This window comes from Lithobates pipiens, unplaced genomic scaffold, assembly GCF_037356315.1.
Source record: "Lithobates pipiens isolate NorthernLeopardFrog02 unplaced genomic scaffold, aLitPip1_a1.2 Scaffold_10, whole genome shotgun sequence".
NCBI lineage: Eukaryota > Metazoa > Chordata > Amphibia > Anura > Ranidae > Lithobates > Lithobates pipiens.
The window spans coordinates 200,323,054-200,347,573 of record NW_027507686.1 but is presented as its reverse complement, the minus strand read 5'-3'; the positions used below and the strand labels follow the sequence as shown (position 1 = coordinate 200,347,573).

At 42.2% G+C, this 24,520-nt stretch overlaps 1 long non-coding RNA gene across 1 annotated transcript in view; it reads right to left on the bottom strand.

Annotated features, from left to right (window-relative positions):
- Positions 1 to 16,062: 16,062 nt before the first annotated feature.
- The window catches only part of LOC143942328 (uncharacterized), an 89,453-nt gene continuing 80,995 nt past the window's right edge, over positions 16,063 to 24,520 (bottom strand). Inside the window, exon 3 of the long non-coding RNA XR_013264757.1 lies at positions 16,063 to 16,460. This is a non-coding gene — a long non-coding RNA (uncharacterized LOC143942328). The remainder of the gene's footprint in view (positions 16,461 to 24,520) is intronic.

The following is a 24,520-nucleotide window of genomic DNA, read 5'->3' as shown; positions in this document are numbered from 1 at the left end:
ATAATCCAAAAAAAAATTAATCAGCACCATCTAGTGGTCATTATAGCACTCAATACATCCACTTCAAGGAAATCGAGTTTTATGGTTATATCTGGAAAAACCTAGAATTAAAGTGGTTGTAAACCCATTACAACCACTTTAACCTAGAGGTAAGCCTAGATTAAGGCTTACCTGTAGGTGCAAAAAATATCTCCCAAACCTAAAAGGTTTAGGAGATATTTGCAGGAATAGCGGCACCGATGTCTACGGTGCATGCGCCGTAGACATCAGGCGCAGGCGCACTGAGCGTGCCATTTCTAACGGCAATCATGGCATTAGTAGCAGCACCAGTGTGCATGCGCAGGAGTGACGTCATCGCGGCTCGGGCCAGTCACAGCACCGGAGCCGCAATACTCGGGAAGTCACTCCAGGAGGAGGCGAACGAGGGCCGATGCCGGGGTTTCGATCCCAGGTAAGTAATTCATAATGAGCTAGTATGCTATGCTAACTAGCTCATTATGCCTTTGCCTGGCAGGGTTCATTTTTTATTTATTTTTTTAAGAGGCTTAACTTCCTCTTTAAGGCTGGGTTCACACTGCTGCGGGGGGAGATCTGGATGTGATTCGCACCGCAAATCACATCCGATCTCCGTAGCGATGCGAGTTTAGCCATACAGATAGTATGGCTGAATTCGCAGCGCTCCCGCAGCAAACTCGCACGGGACCCTTTTTTTGGTCCGCAACAGAATCGGATCGCATGGGGGTTCACACCATGCGATCCGATTCCTGTGCGAGTCGGCAGATCGCACTGCGATATGCGGACGGATCTGGGGGTGTCATTAACATAACATTGACACTCCCAGCCGTCCGCATAGGGCAGTGTGAACTGCCGGCGGGAGGTGTGCGATGCGGGAAAACGCCGCGGATTCGCGGCATTCCCGCATCGCAGTGGTGTGAACCCGGCCTAAAACAGATACCTTTGTCTGGTAAAAAATAAAATCGAATTTACAAACAAACAGTTATTTATTGTTTTTTCTTTCTGATTGATGTCATTTTAAAGTGGAACTACAGGTAAAAGAAAATTTGACTCTTGCAGTGGAGCTGCCCCTGCACTGCAAGGCTTAAATGCTACATTCTTATCTAAGGCTGAGTTCACACCTATCCCTGCATCCAATTGGCATAGCAGGAGAATGTGACTAGTTCTCTATGGAGCTGGTTCACATATCTTCGCAGCAGGTCTGGTGCCTTTTGCTGGAAAAACATGTGCCTTTTTTGATCCGTTTCAGGTCCGAATTCAGCCCAAAATTCCGGCTGAAATCGGACCTGAAACAATGAATCGGCACTCACCGGACCCCTGCTGTGCGACGGATGCGGTGATAGTGTGAACTCAGCTTAAGAGGAACATAAAAAGCAGTTATACTTACCTTTATTCCCCGCTTCCCAGCAGCTGGTGAACTCTGATCTCTAACAATCCAGGTTGTGGTCAGATCCTCAGTGTCCTTAAGCCCCATACACACCATCAGTTTTTCTGCTGAGTTTTTTCTTCAGACTTACCAAAACCATGTAATATGAGGTCAAACCTTAGGAATTTCAATTTGTATGTAATCAGGCAGGCCCTTGTACTACATGGTTTTGGTAAAAGGAAGGAAAAACTCAGCAGCAAAACTGATAGTGTGTATGGGGCTTCAGGCTCCATTTTCATTTGTGTAACTTTTTTTTCAAAAGGTTTTTATTTACCAAGTGTACTTATATAGCAGTAAATAGTGCAAACAGGGTACAGTCATAGGTGCATATGTCAGCATAATATTTCTATTTAGAAGTCTTTACTTTCCCAATAACTGAGCACAGTATATTCATCAGTACAAATAGCTCTTTTTTCCATTCTCTGACAGTAACTCTGATTTATAAGAGTTTTATCTTGTAACTATTAAAAGTAAAATAAAACAAACTCAGAGGCAAACTCCTCCATAACCTTTTGTGCTGTGATTCCCCCAGAACCAAGCTCTCCCATTCTTCTCATATATTATGTACAACTCTCCTGTCTTGTGTGAAAAGCCTTTCTTAGATGTCATACTTTATAAAATTTCTTTGCACAGCCTCTGGTTTCATAAATCATTTTATATAGTGTGACATTGGCATTGACCAGGCCTTTCCAAGCGGCTAATGTGAGATGGTGCCTTTTAATCCAGTTGAGGACAATTAGCTTTCTATATTTCTATACTATTTCTATAAAATAGTAGTCATAGGAGCGTTCTCATGTTGTTACTCATGACTTCATCCTCTATAATACCTAAGAGTTCCAATAATGGGCTACATATATTTTGGAGATCAAATGTATCCGCAAGAAACTGGGTCACCTGCGACCATAAGGGCTGTATCCTATTGCAGTCCCACACCATGTGTATAAAGGATCCTTCTGCTGCTAAACAATTATGACATGTGGGGTTGTCCCTTCTTCCCATCCTGTATTGCCAGAGTGGGGTATAGTACATTTGGTGCAAATATCTTAGTTGTATCAGTTTGTCCCTGGCAGAGATAACCGTGGGCATATATGAGGTCAAGACTTCCTCCCATTGTGCCTCCTTAAATTATGGCACGATAGCGGTCCACCTATCTCTAATTTTCTTTTCCTTTGGGTGTTTTTTTTATCCATGAGTGCACTATAGTAGGTAGATATCAGCTTAATGTGATCAGGTGCAGCAAGGAGTGTTTCTAGGTTAGTGTTTTCAAGGGGTACTGGTCCTGTCCCAAACTGAATGTGAGCTGCATGTTTCAGTCTGGTGAACTGGAATGCCCATGAATCTGGGATATTCAGTTCACTTTTCAGTTGTATGAATGATTTTAATTCACCATTGTCATATAATTGGTGTAAGTATGTAAGTCAAAATTTGACCCATCTATATCCATCCTCTAGGTGGAAAAATTATTTTAAACATGGGTTGAACCATAGTGGGGCATTGGCTGACAGATGTAGAGGGTCGTCTGTTATATCTTGTAGATAGATCCCTAGCACACGTTTAGCCAATCTGAGCATTGCTGTACCTACTGCAGTAGGGACCTCCCCTCTAAATAAGAAGTTTAATAATGTCTCGTAGGATGTTATCACAGCCGCCTCAACCACTGTTGCAGCGTTGTTCAGCTGTGGGAACATGCGCTATTGTATATGTATTATTGTACATGTATATTTTTTCGCCTTCCTCTGGATCAACTGCAGGTATAGGATTGGGTATATGGGATTGTATGATATTTTTTTTTTATGGTTGAACTAGATGGACTTGTGTCTTTGTTTAATCTGACTAACTATGTAACTATATATGTACTAGCTGTGATTCCAGGTAGTAGAGGCGGAGGTCAGGCACCGCCAGCCCTCTGCCCACCGGTAATTGCAAGAGGTCCAGAGAGACTCTAGCTGCTTTGTTGCCCCACAAAAAGGAGTTCAGCAGGGATTTAATATATCGGAATGTTCTTTTTGCAATATAGATCAGGGCATTAGAGAGCACATACAGAAATTTAGGCAGGAAGATCATTTTGATTAGATTAGCTCTACCTAGTAACCTAAGTGGAAGATCTTTCCATTTCTGTGCTCTGTCCCTAAAGGTTCTAATTATGGGCCATAGGTTCACATTTGTGAATGAGTCCGCCGGTAATTGGATATTGATTCCCAAGTATTTGAATTGAGACGTTACAGCCAGAGGGCACTGAGTGGGGGGTAATAAGTTTGGTTGTGGGTCCAGAGGAAATAGAGTTGACTTAGACAAGTTTATTCTAAAGCCAGAGAAATCTCAGAATTCTTGAATTAGGGAGAATTCAGCAGTTAAGGACGTTTCTGGATCTCCCAGATACAGGAGCATGTCATCCTCATATAAGGACACTCGTTCCTCCAGACCCCCGACCAACAGCCTTTTGATGGTAACCCGAGTTCTAATTTTGGCTGCAAGTGGCTCTATGGCCAGAAAAAACAGGAGAGGAGAGAGGGGACATCCCTGTCTTGTCCCTCTGCTGATCTTGAAAGTGTTCGATGTTAGCCCGTTCATTTTAATGCTTGCTCGGGGATCTATGTATAATAGTTTAACCCAGGAAACAAATTTGGGTCCAAAGCCCAGATTAACAAGTATGGAGAAGAGATAATCCCATTCAACCAAGTTGAATGCTTTTTTTAGAATCTAGTGATGCTATCACTCTTCTGCTTGCATTAGTATGTGGAATCTGTAAATTAACATATAGTCTTCTGAAGTTCATTTGGGTACAGAGGCCCGGTATAAATCTGGCAGTATACCCTCCTTTTCTGCTTTTGCTTCTGCCGATTTGACCTGTATAATATGTGCTGCAGCATTGTTTGTAACCAGAATAGCTGACCCTCTCGAATACGTGGAGTAGATTTATAACGCTCATAATGTTGACTTTTTTTTTATGCCAGAACTTAAGACCCTTGTAGGTCTGTCTCTTGCAGCAGGATAATATGGGGCTTATACTGTTTTATAAAATCAAACATAAGGGACCTCTTTACCTTCAAGTTCATACCTCGCACATTCCAGGACAGTATGCTTATCTTATCCACCATTTATACAGGGAGAATACCAAGAAACGTTACCTGGGGGAGCAATGGCCGACTAGTTTTTGGTCAACTCATCCGTCCTGTGGGGATCAAAGCAGATAGAAATAACAGCACAAGCTGATAGAGTATGATAACCCTTCCCTTCCCCCCCCCCTGCACACAACCCTGTGTTGTCTGCCCATATCCCATAACTGTAACATTAAACGAACTTGGGGGGTCACAGATCTCTAGTAATGCACTAGTAGCTGCACACTAGTGTGCAGAGTCTCTTGAAGGAGCTAAGTAACGTCCAGTACTAGAGCCAACACTTCCCTAAGGTATCCCCAGAAACAGGGGAATACAGCAAAAAAGGGTCCAGCTCAAAAATCAGAACAGGAAAGAAGGAGAAAAAACAAGAATAGAATAAAATAAAAAAAAGTACCTACCTAAACTGACAAGCCAGGCAAAGAGAGCTTTAATCAGAGAAGCGACCAAGAGGCCCATGGTAAATCTGGAGGAGCTGCAGAGATCCACAGCTCAGGTGGGAGGATCTGTCCACAGAACAATTATTAGTCGTGGACTCCACAAATCTAGGCTTTAGATCCCTTTCACACTAGGGCATTTTTCAGCCGCTAAAGAGCTAAAAATAGCACATGTAAAGTGCCTGAAAAATGCCTCCCCTGCCATCCCAATGTGAAAGCCCGAGTGCTTTCACACTGGGGCGCTGCGATGGCAAGACATTAAATAAAGTCCTGCAAGCAGCATCTTTGGATCATTGTATACACCACTCCTCCACCATCCCTGCCCATTGAAATGAATGCGCTTTGCGGGCGCTTCGGCAGCGGCGCTATATGGGCCTTATTAACCCTTTCTATGGCAGCTAGCGGGGGTTAAAGGCACCCCGCTAGCGGCTGAAAAGCACCACTAAAACGACAGTAAAATGCCGCTAAAACTAGTGGCACTTTTCCGCTAATGCGGCCGAACTGTTAGCGTGAAAGGGCTCTTATGGAGGTGTGGCAAGAAGAAAGCCAATGTTGAAAGAAAGCCATAAGAAGTCCTGTTTGCAGTTTGTGAGAAACCATGTGGGGAACACAGCAAACATGTGGAAGAAGGTGCCCAGGTGGTCAGCTGAGACCAAAATTTAACTTTTTGGCCTAAAAGCAAAATGCTATGCGTGGCGGAAAACTAACACTGCACATCACCCCGAACACACATCCCACCGTGAAAACATGGTGGTGGCAGCATCCTGTTGTGGGGATGCTTTTCTTCAGCAGGGACAGGGAAGCTGGTCAGAGTTGATGGGAAGATGGATGGCGCTAAATACAGGGCAATCTTAGAAGAAAACCTATAATGCCGCGTACACACGACAGGACTTAAGTCCGGCAGACTTTCGACGGAGTTCTGACGGAGTTCTGACAGAGTTCTGACGGACTTTCCGAATGAACGGACTTGGCCACACACAATCACACCAAAGTCCGACGGATTCGAACGTGATGACGTATGACTGGACTAGAATAAGGAAGTTCATAGCCAGTAGCCAATAGCTGCCCTAGCGTCGGTTTTAGTCCATCAGACTAGCACACACACGAGCGGATTTCTGGGTCCGGCAGAGTTCTGTCGGAAAAATTTGAAACATGTTCCATTTCTAAAGTCTGTCAGACTTTTGCAAATCAAAAGTCCGCTGCAGCCCACACACGTTCGAATAGTCTGCCGGAATCATTCCGTCAGACTTTTGATGTTGAAAAGTCTGGTCGTGTGTACGGGGCATTAGAGTCTGCAAAATACTTGACTGGGGCGGAGGTTTAACGACCCTAAACATACAGTCAAAGTTACAATGGAATGGTTTAGATCAAAGCATATTCATGTGTTAGAATGGCCCAGTCAAAGTCCAGACCTAAATTCAACTGAGAATCTGTGACAAGACTTGAAAATTGCTATTCACAGACGCTCTTCATCCAATCTGACAGAGCTTGAGCTATTTTACAAAATAGAATGGGCAAAAAATATTTTTATAACAGATTACCTGTAAAATCCTTTTCTTTGAAGTACATCACAGGACACAGAGCCATAGTAATTACTATGTGGGTTAAAGGCCACCTTCAGGTGATGGACACTGACACACCCTAAGACAGGAAGTCCACTCCTGTGTCCCGTGATGTACTTCAAAGAAAAGGATTTTACAGGTAAGCTGTTATAAAAATCCTATTTTTTATATATTGTTTGTTAGTAAGTGGGCTGGGAAGCTGGCTGCTGCATCCTTAACAACCGATGAGTCATCAACTGTCAGCAGGCCCCCCCCCCAATCCATGCCAGGCCCTTTGGGTCTGGTTTGAATTTTAACAGGGAACCCCATGACAACATTTAAAAAAAAATGGTGTGGAGTCTACCCCAAAGCCCATACCAGACCCTTTTCCGATAATGCCACCCAGCAGCTCAGGAAAGGCAGGGGATGAGCGATGCCCCCCTGAACCATACCAGGCCTCAAAATAAGAGGGTGCTTTGGGGCAGGGGGGCTTTGCCCCCCCCAAGCACCTTGCCCCCTTGTTGATGGGGACAAGGGCCTCTTCCCCACCACCCTGGCCAGTGATTGTGGGGGTCTACGGGTGGGGGCTTATTGGAATCTGGAAGCCTCCTTTAACAAGGGACCCCTAGATCCTAGCCCCCCCATGTCAATGAGTAAGGGTGCATAGTACTCCTACTCATTCACCAAAAAAAAGTGTAATGTAAAAAATGACAGTAGGCAGTTGTTAACACATCCATTATTTAATAAACAAAAAACAATGTCCCGTGATGTAGATCCATCGTCAATCACGATGTCCGCTACCACCGCTGACTCGGAAAAAGAAAAGAAAAGATGTCCTCTCCCACCGTCTGCCAGCTCTGTTGCCTGACAATTCTTAAATAGCTAAGAGGCGGAATCACCCGTTGACATCACTCTGATTTCAGTGGTATACTATTTACATAAATGAGGGTACATACTCTAGGAATTTTGGAATCATCTGTCATACACCTTAGGTAAACACTAGCACCTCTAGTGCCTGCTTTACACGCGTTTGCAGATTACTATCTCAGAAATATGACAGGTGTACTTTAAATATCACCTTTTAGAAAATAACATAAATATTGCATTAAACTTTGGCTGCTACGTGGACATGTGCTTTATTTCATCTTAATGGCTCCAGACTGATCATAACTAATGTCAACGTAAGTTACCTTAAACTATGTTTCCATTTCTAGAACCCTAACCACAAAGAAAATAGAAATCTATTGGTCCCAGACTGGAACTGATATTGTGGTCAGCAAACAGCTCACAGTGTATGTCATTCTATTTACCTTTCTGCACTCGGCAATCTTTCTAAATAGCTTCTACATACTTCTGTGGCCTAATTAGTTATGTGTGTAAACCCAACACTCCAGGCTTAGACTCACCAACAGAAGCCTGTTTTGGGATTTAGGTAATGAACAAGGGAACGAATCAGCTGCTTCTTTATCCATTCATACCAACAGACAACCAATAGTTTTTTTATTGACGGTGGTTTATATTTGCTTAGGTAGTTAATGTCTTGTTTGTTGTCAGTGAACATTTTTAGGTTCATGTCATCATACCGACCTCAAAAAAAATTAGAAAGGTGGAATTAGTAGGAACATCCCAGGGGACTGCAGAGAATATTATAACCTACTAAAGTAGAATTCCAGAATGGCAGTCAGCACTGTAGAGGTGCCTGTATACATCTGCAGTAACTTTCAACTACTCCCATCTACTGTTCTTACCAGGCAAAGCTTTGGTGCTTTCTGGTTGTGCTCCCTGCAACCCATTCATGTTGGCCAACAAGGCTAATAATGATGGGCCAATAGGAACAGTAGATGGAAGTGGGCAAGCTTTAGCTCTACCAAGAAGTGTTGGAGCTTTGTCCAATCAGAGCTGCTTAGCATTCGGGCAGAGACTGGTTACTGATAGTCACTGTAGGCTCCTGCTCTTCATACTTGTGAGCAACTATTTTTTAGTAACGTGAAAGCCTTTTTAATTCAAAACTCCACCAAGACTAATACCTAATTTACTATTTTCCCTGCCAAAACAGAACTCTTGGAGGAAAATAGGCATGTGCTATTCGTTTCATTAGGAATCGAATATTGGGACAACATTTTTGTGATTCGTATGTATCCGAATTTCCAAATCACAATAGTAACATATTTCAACTAATCCGAAATAAATTATAATGAAATTAAATAGTGCAACAAAATAACAAATTATTCAAATTTTTAAAAGTGATTTGAATTTGAAAATGGAAAAATATTGCAATAAATATAGTAAGATATAAAAGTAAAATAAACAAAGACAGGAATCGGCACCTTCTAAGCGTAGCGATAAAGTAATTTTAATAAAATGAATATTAAATGACAGATGCACTCACAAACAAAAGATGATAAAGGGCATGTAGCATAGTGATCATCCACGCTTGTCCTGGAGAGCAGTCTGTTGCCTGGTGTAGGCCGGAGTGTCCAGGTATCACCCGCCATCACTACAGGGGACGATACACAGACACCCCAACCTACACCAGGCAACAGACTGCTCTCCAGGACAAGCGTGGATGATCACTATGCTACATGCCCTTTATCATCTTTTGTTTGTGAGTGCATCTGTCATTTAATATTCATTTTATTAAAATGACTTTATTGCTATGCTTAGAAGGTGCCACTTCCTGTCTTTGTCTATGTTCCAGATCCACTTCTATCTGCAAGCTGGCAGCCTCCTCTGATAGTAGGCCTGTGCAACTCGTTTCGTAACGAATTGAAATTCGTCCGAATTATGCATCCGAATGTCCGAATAAAAAAATAACGAATTACAACGAATACGAAAGAAATATAACAAATGAATTCGAATGAATTCAACGTGATTCGGTAATTCTTTAAAGATCTAATGAAACAAAAGGTCAGCTCAAAGTAAATCTTATAGTCCAATCAGCTAATTAATTTTGTGCCGGAGGATGGATTACTGGCAAAGTGCATTCCTGAGAACTGAGTGAGAAGGGTGTTGTATTGTATTTGAGCAGAGGAGAAGAGATGTTGTCATTGTGTGTGTTAAAAGATTCAATAAACAAACGACTTTCCAAACTACGAATCATTATCACGAATGTCTTTACATACATAAATAGCGAATTTCAACGAATACGAACGAATGAATTCGACACTCTACGAATGATAACGAATTATCCGAAAACGTATTAACGTAACATAACGAATATAACAGAACGAAATGATGTATTTTACGAATGACAACGAACCGAAACTAAGTGAAATTTTCCGTTGCGCACAAGTCTATCTGATAGTAGCATTTTATCTAGCACCCATATAGACTAATTATCATGGACTTTTGTATTGTGCCCATCCATTGATTATTGTTTTATCATATTTATTGTCTCCCCCTTCCTTCTGCAAGATCGCCCCCCCCCCACCCAGAGTGCGCTTAATTTACCTATTTTGTCTGCATAAAAGTAAAATAAGACTATGATTCCTACATAGGCTGCTTTATAAAATAAAATAGAAAACAAAAATAGAATAGATTAGGAAAGAATAGAAAATAAAATAATAGAAAAAAAAAACAGAATAGAATAGAATAGAACAGAGAAAAAAATATTAGAATAGAGTAGCATAGAATAGAAAAAAATATAGCCGTCTTTTAAAATTCAAATTGATTGTAAAATTAGGAATATACTAACCGGATCCAAATATACAAAACAAATCCAGATATATAAAACAAATTCCAAAAAGGGATCATTCTAACATTACGAATATGACGAAACAAAATTATTAACTTAAAGAGGAGGGCCAGCTTTGAAAAAAAAAAAAAATGTAAAAGTCAGCAGCTGCAAACACTGTAGCTGCTGACTTTTAATAAGCAGACTTACCTGTCCAGGGCGCTCGCGTAGTCGGCCCACGAGGCTGACCCGTCCCTTGGCTCTCGGCTCTCGGGTCCCAGTGCCGCCATTCTATCTAAGGGAAACAGGCAGTGGAGCCTTGCGGCCTCACTGCCCGTTTCCTACTGCGCATGTGCGAGTCGCGCATCGCTTTGTGAATGGGGCACGCTGTGTTCTTGGACACACAGTTCCCAGAACACAGCGCGACCCATTACCCAGAAGACGCCGCATGGAGGAGAGAAGACAGAACATCACTGTGGAGGAGGAAGAGGCAGATTAGGATGATATGCCTAGCAACAGGCGTAAGTTTAAAAAAAAAAAAAATTCATTTTTTTTTTCCGATTTTTTGCAAATTTTTTATGTACTTTTGTTTTTCAGGGTGGCCCTCCACTTTAACAAACAAATCTGAAACAAAACAAACATTTCCTTTCCGTTGTGCACATCTCTAGTGGAAAATAAATGCTTTAGTGGTGCTTCCATAATGTATCTAAAAACGACAGAGGCCATTAAAGCATTACATTGTCAGTTCATTTGTCAAATTACCAACAGGAAAATTTCTAAGTGTTAGCCACTTGGTTTACCTGGGTTCTGCCTTTCTATAGCCAAGAAAACACTTGTTGATTTCTTCCACTATGCCAAAAATGCATGTTGCCCTTCGGCAGATCTGGCAACTCCAATCCAATTGTCAAACTGCCAAGATAGTAGATGGCCAGCCTCTTGGCTGTTCTGTGCACGTTGTTACTGCAACGATACTGACACTCGTTAAATTGATAACATTTTTCATTATGAGAAAGAACGCCAGTGACATTTTGTAACTACAGTAATATACTACACTAAGTGCATTTGCCAAACTGCCAGCAAAAGCCCACTCATTCATTCCATTTTGTATATTGCATTTTGTGCTACTTTTCAGCTATTTTTAAAAATTTATTTTTCTTAAGTCTCCATTCAAATCTGAACGTAGCTTTTTCAGGCTGAAAATCGTGCGGTTTTACTGCGATTTTGCTGCGTTCTTACCGTGTTTTGCCGCGATTTTGTGCAGGGCAAAAGATCACCAATGTAAAAAGAAGAAAAACGCCCAAATCTTCCCGATTTGAGTGACAAAAAAGGGTCCAGAACTTGTTTGAGCTTCAGGTGTTTGACTTCAGGCAACATGGAGTGGAGATGTGAACTATCTCCATTGAGAATAATAGATTTTTTCCCCTCCAGCGTTTTGTAGCTTCAGACTTCAAGCTACAAAACGCTCAGGTGTGAATGGGGCCTTAGTGCTTCCTAGTCTTGATGTTCGCACCCAATAAAACCTTGTGCAAGTATCTGTTCTGCACCCTATTAAAATATGTCCAATAAGCGTAATAAAAAAAAACCTGGGTTCAATGCTAACACGGCAAAGCATCAAAATGATGCATGTATCTGAAGGTATTCACAGTGAAGCCTAAATATTTGCTTTAATTACATAATAGCAGGTCAGCAGCAGCAGCAATACAAAGGGGCTGAGTTTTTAAAGGGGTAGAGGCTATTTACATATAGTGGTCTATGTATAAAACATTCGTTGTGTGGATGTGACGAACATCTACACATTTAGAATGAAAATCACTGTATTTTCTCTAATATATGTGGTTCCTACATCATCATTGCCACCTAGTAGGCATAATGGGGGAGATTTACTAAAACTGGTGCACACAGAATCTGGTGCAGCTGTGCAGATTAACCAATCAGTTTCTGATTTCAGCTTGTTCAGTTAGGGCTCATATACACCATACCTCAGGGGTGTCCAAACTTTTTTCAAAGAGGGCCAGATTTGATGAAGTGAACATGCTTGAGGGCCGACCATTTTGTCTGACATTCTTAAAAAATTAAAATTCGGTCTAAGTGTGTTCGTCCGAGCACTAATACACGGCCCAACAAGAATTCTCTTGCCTTTGTGCTGTGTGTGGTGAATAGATGAGCTTGGGTGTGTTATTTGGATATACCGTATTTAATCGGCTTATACCACGCACCTTAACTTGAAAAAGGAAGTCTCAGGAAAAAAAAAAAATCTTACATTTTAAATAAAGACCTGTGAAGCAAAATAAGGGTCCCATCTGCAGCCCCCAGAGTATTGCCATGAATGCAGCCCCCAGAGTATTGCCATGAATGCAGCCCCCAGAATATTGGCATGAATGCAGCCCCCAGAATATTGCCATGAATGCAGCCCCCAGAATATTGCCATGAATGCAGCCCCCAGCGTATTGCCATGAATGCAGCCCCCCACCGTATTGCCATGAATGCAGCCCCCACACATTGCCATGAATGCAGCCCCCACCGTATTGCCATGAATGCAGCCCCCACCGTATTGCCATGAATGCAGCCCCCACACATTGCCATGAATGCAGCCCCCCCTGTATTGCCATGAATGCCGCCCCCACCATATTGCCATGAATGCAGCCCCCACACATTGCCATGAATGCAGCCCCCACACATTGCCATGAATGCAGCCCCCACACATTGCCATGAATGCAGCCCACAACACATTGCCATGAATGCAGCCCACACATTGCCATGAATGCAGCCCCCACATTGCCATGAATGCAGCCCCCACATTGCCATGAATGCAGCCACACATTGCCATGAATGCAGCCCCCGCATTGCCATGAATGCAGCTCCTGCATTGCCATGAATGCAGCCCACACATTGCCATGAATGCAGCCCCCACATTGCCATGAATGCAGCCACACATTGCCATGAATGCAGCCCCCACACATTGCCATGAATGCAGCCCACACATTGCCATGAATGCAGCCCACACATTGCCATGAATGCAGCCCACACATTGCCATGAATGCAGCCCACACATTGCCATGAATGCAGCCCACACATTGCCATGAATGCAGCCCCCACACATTGCCATGGATGCAGCCCCCACATTGCCATGAATGCAGCCCCCACACATTGCCATGAATGCAGCCCACACATTGCCATGAAAGCAGACTCACCATTGCCATCAGTGCAGCCTGATTCATGTCCTCTGCAGCCTTGGAGGAGACTCCTGTTTCTATCGACGTCCTCTTTAATTGAAAGTCCTGCCTCCTGTGATGGACAAAACAGTTGTCCAATGGCAGCGCAGGAGACGGGACTTCCTTTTACACAGGACGCTGTGTAAACAGGAAATACTCCTGTATCCACAGCACTCATCCCGCCACCTCCATGGCAGCCAGCATATCTATCTTTTGTGGCCCCCGGCGATCGGGGATTCGTTGGGGGCCACAAAAGATATATATGTCAACATTACCAGGTGGGCCGTCCGAAACCGGGCCGGACTTTGCACATGCCTACCATACATGCATGAAAACTGATGGGAAAACCAACATCAGTTTTTATGCACGTCAGTTATGTGCTCTATTCTCACTAATGTTAATGTCATGTCAGTTTTTTCCTGTGCAGAAAATATCTGCACGTAATACCAGTGTTGTGGTGTGAACGAGCCACATAGAGAACAATTGTTTTTTTGTTGTGCCTTTGCAGAACACGTGCAGAAAAACTGATGCCTCTGCACCTTAAAGTGGTTGTAAACCTCAGTCATGGAATATGAGCAAAGCACATACAGTATATCTGTAGTGTTTAATTATCTTTCTCCAAAGCTCTAAGTTTAATTTCTCTCTGGTTATTCTTTCCTCTTTTATCAGCATGAGTCACTTCTGAGAAGTTTTCCAGACACATGAGATACATTTGTTTTGTTGGGAGGGGGAGTTCAGAAGACAACTTGTCTATTCAGAACACAGTTCTTCTGCTGTGTGGAGGGGGTGTGTGCCTTTCTTCCAATCAGCTCTCACACACTGTTGCTGCTGTCTCTCTGCCCCCTCCTCTGTGCTCCTGACAGATGAAGAAAGATTTTAACACTTTTCTACCCTTTTGAAGGAGTGTAGGGAAGAGAAGACTGCAGATAAACAAGGAAAACTAGGAGGATTTGTTTAATCTCTGTGTATCAAATGAGGCTGTTCTCTTTACTGGGTATATGTGAAAATAAAACCTAGAAGCTGATTAATTACGATGTCCTGCTGCACCAGAGTCTGTGAACACCAGATTTAGTAAATTCCCCCAATGCGATTTATTTATTACATAAATACCCCAAGCAGGAAAAAAAAACATGTTGCAGCACTGACAATATAGAAATTACATAGTTTCAATGTTAGGCCAACTGGTCTGTAGTTTCCACTTATAGATTCCAGCCCTTTTTTAATTCTGGTACCACGTTTTGTCTGTATTGCTATCAAAGCATTAAAGAGGTTTTAAAGGCTTTAGGTATTTTACCTTCATGCATTCTATTCATGAAGATAGAAAACCTTCTGTTTGCAGTGACACCCCCCCCCCCCCCCCCCATTACTCACCTGAGCTCCCTCTTAATCCAGCGATGTGCTGAGCTTCTCCCAGGTCTCTCATTCCTCATTGGCTGAGATAGCTGGAGCCATTGGCTCCTGCTACTGTTGATTACAGCCAGTGAGCCAATAAGGAGAGAGCAGGGATGGGGAGGAGCCGGGGGTCTGTGTGTCTTATGGATGCATAGATTGGCGCTCAGCAGTGAGCATGCACCAGTGCCCCCAGAGCAAGCAGCTTACTATTGGGGGCACTGGCTCAAGAGGAGGAGCCAGGATTGCTGGTGGGTGATACGTGGGAGATTGGGGCCTCTCTGTGCAAAAAACACTGCACAGAGCAGGTAAGTATGATATTTTTGTTTATTTTTTGTAATGAACTTTTAATGTCAGTTTAAGGTCTGCCACGATCAAACCACACTCCTAATGCCCTGTATCCACGGTCGGACATTCTGGCCACAAAATCCGTCGGATTTTGGCTGAAACTTGTGTTGCGTACACACGATCGGACAAAGTTGTCGGAAAATCCGATCGTTCGGAACAAGGTGACATAATTACGGGACTATAAAGAGGCCAGTAGCCAATAGCTTTCATCTCGTAATTTATTCTGAGCATGCGTGGCACTTTGTCCGGCGGAATTCTCCACACACGATCGAAAAAAGTCTGATCGGATTTTGTTGTCGGGAAATTTTAGAACCAGCTCTCAAACTTTTTCCGTCGGAAATTCCGATGGAAAAAGTCCGATAGAGCCCACACACGATCGGATTTTCTGACAACATAATCCGATCAGACTTTTTCCATTGGAATTTACGACCGTGTGTACAGGGCATAGCAGTTAGATACCTTGGTCACACCCCAATTCACTGGAATGTGTTTAGCTTTTTCAGTGGTGTCCTGCCTAATCCTACAGAATTTTAGGCTTACAAGTTAAAAAAAATGCTGTGTGACCTATATAATCCCCATATGTTTTTTTCTATTTTCCATTGTGTGCGTGTTTTTTTTTTTATATAAATCTATTTTTTGTATATCTTTTTTTCATTTTTGCATGCAGACTACCAAATAAATGAAGTGGGCTCTTCTTGACTTTCTTTAGCTTTAGCTTCTAATAAGAACTGTGAAAAGCTCACAACGTACACTGAAATCATATTAATAGTAATTTTAGTACAGGAGAGGATCCTCTACATCTGTACAAGACTAAAGGCAAAGCTGGAGATCCAATTGTCAGTTTCTTTAACTCTATGTCTAATATGGTACAAGACACATGAAAAAAAATCATAAATGATCCAAAGTTTTCCTCTCACAATCTTTTTTTACTTTTAATCATGAATGATCTCAATAGGAAATCCCTGGTGATTTTACTTCAGTTATAATAAACCGGACTGGAAAAGAAATGAGCAGTTTCAGCTCATTCATAAGCGTGTATTTCAACATTTTTAACATAAAGTGCTTCTCTGTTGGCTCTGGTGACATTACATTGTGTAAGGTAGTGGCACTTTTCATCATTGTTATTTCAATTTTCAGCCATGTTTGATTTTTTTTCACAGTTTTTGGCAGTGGACAGTGCTTCTGCTTGAAATTCCAGATGTCTTTTTATGTTCCCCATAAAAATATGCAGAGTGTATTTTATGGGTGAAGATTTTGTTTGGTGTCAGTTCTTTCACCCGCGCTCCAATCGAGATCCTCAGAACTGTTAGAAAAAAAAAAAAAAAACTTGAGAATCTGTGAAGTTTCCTATTTCTCATGGTAGAACTACCACTATAGAATCATATGTGGTCATTAGGGATGAATGGGTGATTTCACATTAAAAACAGTAACATTTAAATGTAGTCAATATTAACCTTTAAATTTGCCATGTGACAATGCTAGACAAAATTAGCTTAAAGCGGAGGTAAAGCCTGCTTGGTGATTTTTACCTTCAATTAAGCTTATAATAAGGCTTACCTGTAGGTAGAATAAATATCTCCCAAAGGTGGACAGTTTAGAAGATATTCACCCTGGATGCATCCAGTTACATCACCGGCGTATGTGCTCTGAAGGTCCGGCATACCTTGCTGGACCTTCAGAGCTTCATCCTGGAACCGAGGGCTTCCGCACACATGCCAATCACATAGCTGGAGCCCGCAACCCTGGAATAAAGACTGGGGGAAGATGTCAGCCCCTTCAGCGGTGGCAGCATGCCGCTGGAAGGCTTTGTTCCACGGCAAGTATTTCATAATGTGCTAGTACAGGTTTTTTGTTTTAAACAGCCATGGTTTACTACTGCTTTGCTTTAAGAAATTAAAATAATGCCCTTCATATCTACAGTGGATATAAAAAAAAAAGTCTACACACCCCTGTTAAAATGTCAGGTTTCTGTGATGTAAAAAAACAAGACAGATAATCAGAACTTTTTCCACCTTTAATGTGATCTATAAACTGTACAACAACAAACTCAAATCGTTTAGGTGGAGGGAAGTAAAAATAAAAAAATAAAATAATATGGTTGCATAAATGTGCACACCCTTAAACTAATACTTTGTTGAAGCACCTTTTGATTTTATTACAGCACTCAGTCTTTTTGGGTATTATTCTATCAGCATGGCACATCTTGACTTGGCAATATTTGCCCACTCTTCTTTACAAAAACACTCCAAATCTGTCAGATTGTGAGGACATCTCCTGTGCATAGCCCTCTTCAGATCACCCCACAGATTTTCAATGGGATTCAGATCTGGGCTATGGCTGGGCCATTCCAAAATGTTAATCTTCTTCTGGTGAAGCCATTCCTCTGTTGATTTGGATATATGCTTTGGGTCGTTGTCATGCTGAAAGATGAAGTTCCTTTTCACGTTCAGCCTGAAGGTTTTGTGCCAATATTGACTGGTATTTGGAACTGTTCATATTCCCTCTACCTTGACTAATGCCCCTGTTCCAGCTGAAGATGATGTGCGGTGTTGTTTTTGCACCAATCATATCTTTTAAAATTATGGCCAAAAAGTTCAACCGTGGTTTCATCAGACTATAACACATTTTCCCATATGCTTTTGGGAAACTTTAGGTGTGTTTTTGCAAAATTTACCTGGGCTTAGATGTTTTTATTTGTAAGAAAAGGCTTCCCTCTAGGGTTGCCACCTGTCCAGGATTCACCTGTACAGTTCGGGTTTGGAATCAAGTGTCCAGGTTTCAGACTGCCTGAAACCCGGACACTTTATTTAGACACTGAGCTATGGCTTTCCAGCAGGGTTGCTTGCTTAGAATGTGTGTTACACCCTTTCTCACTGCCCAAAGCCAGCACTGACAACCCCCCCCCCCCCCAACACACACACAGGCGGGAGAGGAGAGAGGGCTCGATTTGCACCTCTGAGCTCACAATTCATCCCTATCTGTGACTGAAGTCTCCCCTTTCTCTCTCCCACATCTGAGTGAGTACACTAAGGCAAATCAGGGCTCTCAGAGCAACCCTTACATCAGAGTTCCCATTTACACCAGAGGCCACAGTGTTTTCCCTTACATCAGAGTCCTCAGTGTCCCCCCCCATAAATCATGGTTCCCAGAGCATCACTTATGTTATAGGCCCCCGAGTTCTCCCTTACATCAGTGTCTGCAGAGTCCCCCCTTACAGTGAAAGTGAACTCTACGAGTTCAGATGTAAAAGGGGAACTCTGTGGACTCTGATGTAAAGGGGGGCTCTTGTTATTAACTTCATATGATTAGAAATGTTATTTAATAGAAAAATATATGTATAGTTTATACTATTAAAAAAAAATTGCTGTGCGCCGCTAAAGTGTTCAGGTTTGACTTGAAGAAAAGATGGCAACCCTACTTCCCTCTTGCCAGTCTACCCGATAATCCAGACATATGAAGAATATATGCATCTACTATTTTTTTTGTAGGAGCCTGGAAAGCATTAAACCAGAGGTCAGCACGCATGCAGGACTCCTACAGACTGTCAGTGTACAGGCAGCCAGTTTCACAAAGACAGGAAGACTTAATGAACTACTTGAGCACTCAACATAGCCATTGTAGTTCATGGAGAAATACAAGCAGGCAGCCGGCAATGAACTTTCACAGAGATCTTCTCAAATAGTGACAGCAAGTACAGGGAGAAGATCCCCGGCCTGCTGTCACAGGGATTGTGATGATCGGGAAGCAGCTGCAGGATCGGGAAGGTCCGGAAGGTGAATTTTAAGGCACTGTTGCCTCTGACTGCTAGATTTGCAGAGAGTTATTTCGGCTTTCATTGAGATAAGGTGCTTAGCTTGTCATCATTGTCCTTTGCATAGCCTTATTCCAGCAAAATATATGCTGGAATGTATACATCGTTACAAGGTAACAGGTTCCACTAAATGAAGTCTTGGCTATATCTTTTTGCTTTAAAAAGAGTTACATTACAAAAAAAAAAGATTTGCTGTAATCCTTCACCTGGATTTTAAAGCTGTGCAAACTCTGCACATGTAACTTCATGTAACTACATTTTCAGAAGCTGCACATAAGTAAAACTCCTCTATTATGTATTCATTTGGGATGAAAAACAGCCCTATTGGTAGGGAAATGTACCAACTTTTGCAAAAATGCCAACTGGCTGAAACCCCAGGGTAAGCTTAACCGCAGACCTGCTAAGTGAGCACATTTACACATCTCTGTTCAGCACCACATTGATCTCTTTTAGGCATTTAATGGATCACCCAGTGTTAAAACGGATTCTGATGTCTAGACTTTGGTTCACAGAAAATTATGTTTGAAACACTCTAAGGAAAAAAGGAGAAATTCAAGTATAATATAATTTTTTGACACATTTGAAAGCTTTTGGTTTTTAAAGATAAAAAATTTGGAATAAAAATATAGTAACCTCTGAAGACATGTGAGGTACCCCCAGAGACAGGGTGGGTCAGCATTTTCCAAGTGCTGACCCCATGGCTGAAATATGGGGGATGTTTTACAATTGGGTGCCAGTCATTATATGTATTTGTTAAAGGTTTTATTCCTTGAAGCAACACATGGGAGAGGGGGGTAGGGGATTTAGAACACCCATACTGCTTTCTTTTTTTAGAAGAAACAGCATATCTATTAGCAACAGCAGTCCTAATGATCCTCACCATGCATCTCTAAGTTCATTGTCCTTAAGATCTCCAGTGGTACCTCTGGTACTTCATCTGAGGCATCACATCTCCTCCCTTCCCTCCATCCAGACTCCTGTCCTCTGCTAGGCTACCTAATCCCAGGACCTCCAGGAGCAAGACCACACAGAACAGGCAAGCCTCTTCTGCTCCTAGACATTTGCACCGAGCACATGGAAATTCCTCCTAGGCCCCAGGCCTAAGCACACAGCTGCACATCACATAACTTCCTCAAGCTGCAGCACAGAGTAAGAGAACTCACAAGGTCTATCCCAAAAATGTATGCAGCAGTAGCATTAAATCTCCTACTGGTTGGCCAGAGGTGTCATGTACCTGTATGCAGAGCCTGAGATGATGAGGGTAGCACCGTTCCCACCCAAGCATCCTTGGCATAAGTTAGCATTAACTGGGGAGCACTGGTATCTGACGAACAAAAGTACAGGTGTACAGGTGGTGATGCGCCGTAAAATTACCAACTCCATTTGATGGTGGAATCAGGTCACACACCTGGTCAAGTGACAGCTGAATGGAAGGACACCAGGACATAAGCAGAATCAGGAACAGGCAGAAGTCACTAATTATTGGGAAACGGGGTGAAGATTTACTAGGCAGAAGTGTGGTCGGTAGTCCAGGTTGGGGTAGCGAAGGCAGACAGTGAACATGAACAGACAAGGGTAATCAGAGAGTAGGGTCAAAGAAGAAGCTGGGTCAGTAACAGGATCAAGGATGCATATCAGGAACTGAATCACAGGAACAAGGCTGAAGACCATACAGCAAAGAACTAGTGCAGAGATCAAGTCTAAATAGGTTGCTTGGTGGCAGTGAACGAGCATGCATTTCTGTGGGTGCTCAGGCAGACAATGCATCTAAGCCTGACGGCAGGTACCAAGTTCCTAAAAAGAGGGAACACAAAAATATACCAGTGACATCAGTGACATCTACTGGCAGCAGTGATAAACAACAGTAACACTGAGCATAGTACACACAGGGTGGCACCGCTCTACTGTGAAAACCTCCAAATATGCATGTTGGTTAATGATACCTTCTCTCCAGATGCCAGGTTCAGACAACCTCCCACTCGTCACAAACTCGGAATATGGATATATGGAAAGAACCCACACTCTGGAATCCATCCAAATTCTTTATTCAATAATCACCTAGTACAAAGTAACAGCTAACATGTTTCGGCGAAGAGCCTTGTTCACAGCTTTGCAGATGCTGTGAACAAGGCTCTTCACCGAAACATGTTAGCAGTTACTTTGTAGTTGGTGATTATCCAATAAAGAATTTGGATGGATTTCAGAGAGCGGGTTCTTTCCATCTCAAAATATGCTACAGTGAACGCTTTAACATTAGCAGCGCTAAACAATCACAGCAAACAGCTGTAATAATTGTATCCAGATTTTGATACATGCGTCATAAGTCCATCAACAAAAGTTCATATGGGGTTAAAATCCAGCTGTATCCTGTCACCATACCGCGTGTGAGAACTCTCCTAAGGTAATGAACTTACCAGATAGACCAAGGTAATTAGGCTTGTGTTTAAACAATTTCTGTCGGCAAGCACTGCGTCTCTCCATCTAGGTATTGCTCGTAACAAGCAAAAGAAATGTGCACATAGCGTGATCCAATAAAATGTATTTGTTTATAAAAATACCCCCCTTACAATTGCGCACTTACAAATTTAAAATTCAAAACAGGCATATAGAAACTCAATGTCTCTTGTCACTATCATATGTGAAACTCTCACCGCCCAGCTAATCTCTCATAGAGCGGTGTTCCCGGGTTGAGTAGACAGATGATCGGATGGCATAGGATGCTGTGTGGTCACGCTTGGGTTCTTTCCATTATGTACACTACCAGTGGAGCATACACAGTGCAATATTGGCCCAATGGCCAAAGAGAGAAGAAGCCAGTATAGAAGAATTGAAGGAGACTGAATATAGAATGCCCTATATGGCCCTGAATGGGTGATTATGAGGGAGGCAAGGAGGGAGGGAAAAAGGGAAAATGTAGTTGTGTATTATGTGGAAAGAGATAGGAAGGAGGAAAGAAAGGGATAAAACATGGAGAAAGATCAGAGTAATTTCCCCTGTTCCCCTCTATCACAATTGGATTGTTTTTGTTTTTTTTATGTTCACGTTACAACACAGGAAGTAAGGAGTGGATGGGAGATGATGGTGGGAGGAGTAGAAAGAGGGTGGGGGAGTGAGGATGCAAGAGGAGAGGATTCGTTAGAGAGGCCTGGTAACCATTAGATCTATCTGGGAGAAGACCAGTTGGATTATCTGAATTCAGATGTTCCTCTTCTGTTGTCTCTTTCCATCTCTTTGGTGAATAAATATGATTGCTATGCTATTTGAATAAGGTCCTAGGATATACAACTTTTTTATATGTTTGTTATAGTTTTTTTTTTGTATTGTGTATAAGATTTATATTTTCTGAGTGTCGACTTGTTTTTCAGTGTGTTGTACCCATTTGTAAATATTTTCTAATATAAATAAAAGGAATTCAAACAGAGGAATTGGAGAAGCTGGTGGATTGGTGTCAGGGAGGGTGGACCTGACAGCACAGGAGGAAAACAAACTAGGAGATATTGCCATCGCAATGTGCAAGTGTGCTATGGCACATTAAAGTGGTTGTAAACCCTCCCCCACAACTTTGTCCCATGTAAATCAGCATAAAAAACCCTAATGAGCACTGCTTGTAGATATTTCCTTACTTGCTTAGTATTGTTGTAATCCTTTTTGTTCTTTAGAATGAAGTCACTGAGCATGCCCAGATCTCCCCGATTTACGGCACTGTCTATGTGCATGTCTATCTGTTATCAGGACTTCCTACGGCACAACACTGAACTCCCAGGAGACTTCAGACTCATTCAGAGCTTCCTCCTACACACCATGTGACCATGTGACATGACATACAATGTAAATCAGGCCATTACTGCAGTCTTATCAGCTGAAGCTGATAAGACTGACAAAGGGAAACATTAGATCTCGGCACTATGAAATAAAACAAGTCAGCTATGAACAGGGCAGCAGGGTTGCCATAGAAATGTTGGATTGAGAAGGAGGCTTGGTTAACAGTACAGGAAGTGCTCAAAGTAAGGGTGGAAATGCACTCCACTGTGGACTCAGAAAACAATACTTAAGATGGCGCTGCCTAATCCCTGGAAACAAGTTTTTTAAAGTTTCTTTAAACAGTAAGTAATATGCGATTTGGGCTGGATTACAGTGGCTATAGTCTGATAATTACTTATTATTACTTATTATAATGGACTAAATAAAAAGAAGCATCAGAGTGGGAGAGTTTACTTCCTCTTTAAAGCACATTATAGGAAGGCATTTCCTTCTTACAGTTTTGTGTTAATATAGGATTTTATTTTTGAATCAGCTGAAACATTGGGCATCTCAGTTCTAAGCCTTTTGGATGCAGAGATGGCCTTGATGATGAAGCTGGAAAGAGCTACATTAAGTACAGTCTTAACTAACATTTTGTATGGAACCAAACTTTATTTTCACACTTCATACTGTACAGTTAAAGGATTCTATAGCACATAATCAGGAAAAGAAAGTGCAAAATGAAGAAAAGAACAATTTGTCTGTAAATAGCAAAGCTATTTCAGGCTTGCTAGGAAATTGTTGCTGGCAAAACTTTACCTAATTTCTTTCTCAGAGTTTAAACATGTAAGGACCTAGTAATAAAGAGGTAAATCGATGTATGTTTTTAACTCTTCTCAAGATTTGTATGTTTTTTTTTTCTCCAGATTTATATAGCCAAGCATGTTCTACATATTTCTTGGGATGTTTTTTGCTGTTATTTTTAACTATTTTTGCTCCACATTAGACATAATTCATTATGCTCTTGAGTAAACAAGAAGAAAGTTTTTTTTAACCAGTTAAGGACCAGTCACCACAGTTGTACTGCGGCAGGTTTGCTCTCCTGGGCAAATCGCTGTCATTGTATGTAAGGCTTGCAGCTGCCTAGGGAGCGTGCGCGGCATCCCTGCGGCGATCGGATTAATTACAGAAACGATCAGTCTCCAGGCCCAGGCCAATGATTTCTGGCCTGGACCTGGTGATCGGTTTTGGTGAATGAGAGACTGTCCTCTGCCTGTGTAATGTAAACCTCCCCTCGTGGAGCCCTTTTCGGTTCCAGAGCGAGAGAGGACATTTTACTGTAAGTACACCATTACACCAACACCAGAACACGTAGGTACACTTGTCACCCCCTGATCGCCTCCCCCCTCAGTTAACCCTTCCACTCCCTGTCACAGTGCCACCAAGTGCAGTTTTCATATTTTTCACTTATCACTGTACTGGTGTCACTTGTGACACCAAACAGCTTGAGGACAGTTAGTAGTAGGCCCAGGTAGGTCTAGGTTAGCCTCCATTAACCCCCTAATAAAGGCTTAACCCTCTGATCTCTCCCCAGTTAACTGTTTCACCCCGTCACCAGTGTCACTACTATAGTGTACAAATCTCTTTTCTGATCACTGTATTTAGTGTCACGGGTGACACTAGGTTAGCTAGGTACTGTCACTGTTAGTTTTTTATAGTGTCAGGATTACCTAATAAAGGTTTAACCCCCTGATCACCCCCCAGTACAGGATTTAGTGTCAGTTAGGGTCAGTGTCAATCCCAGGCAGTGT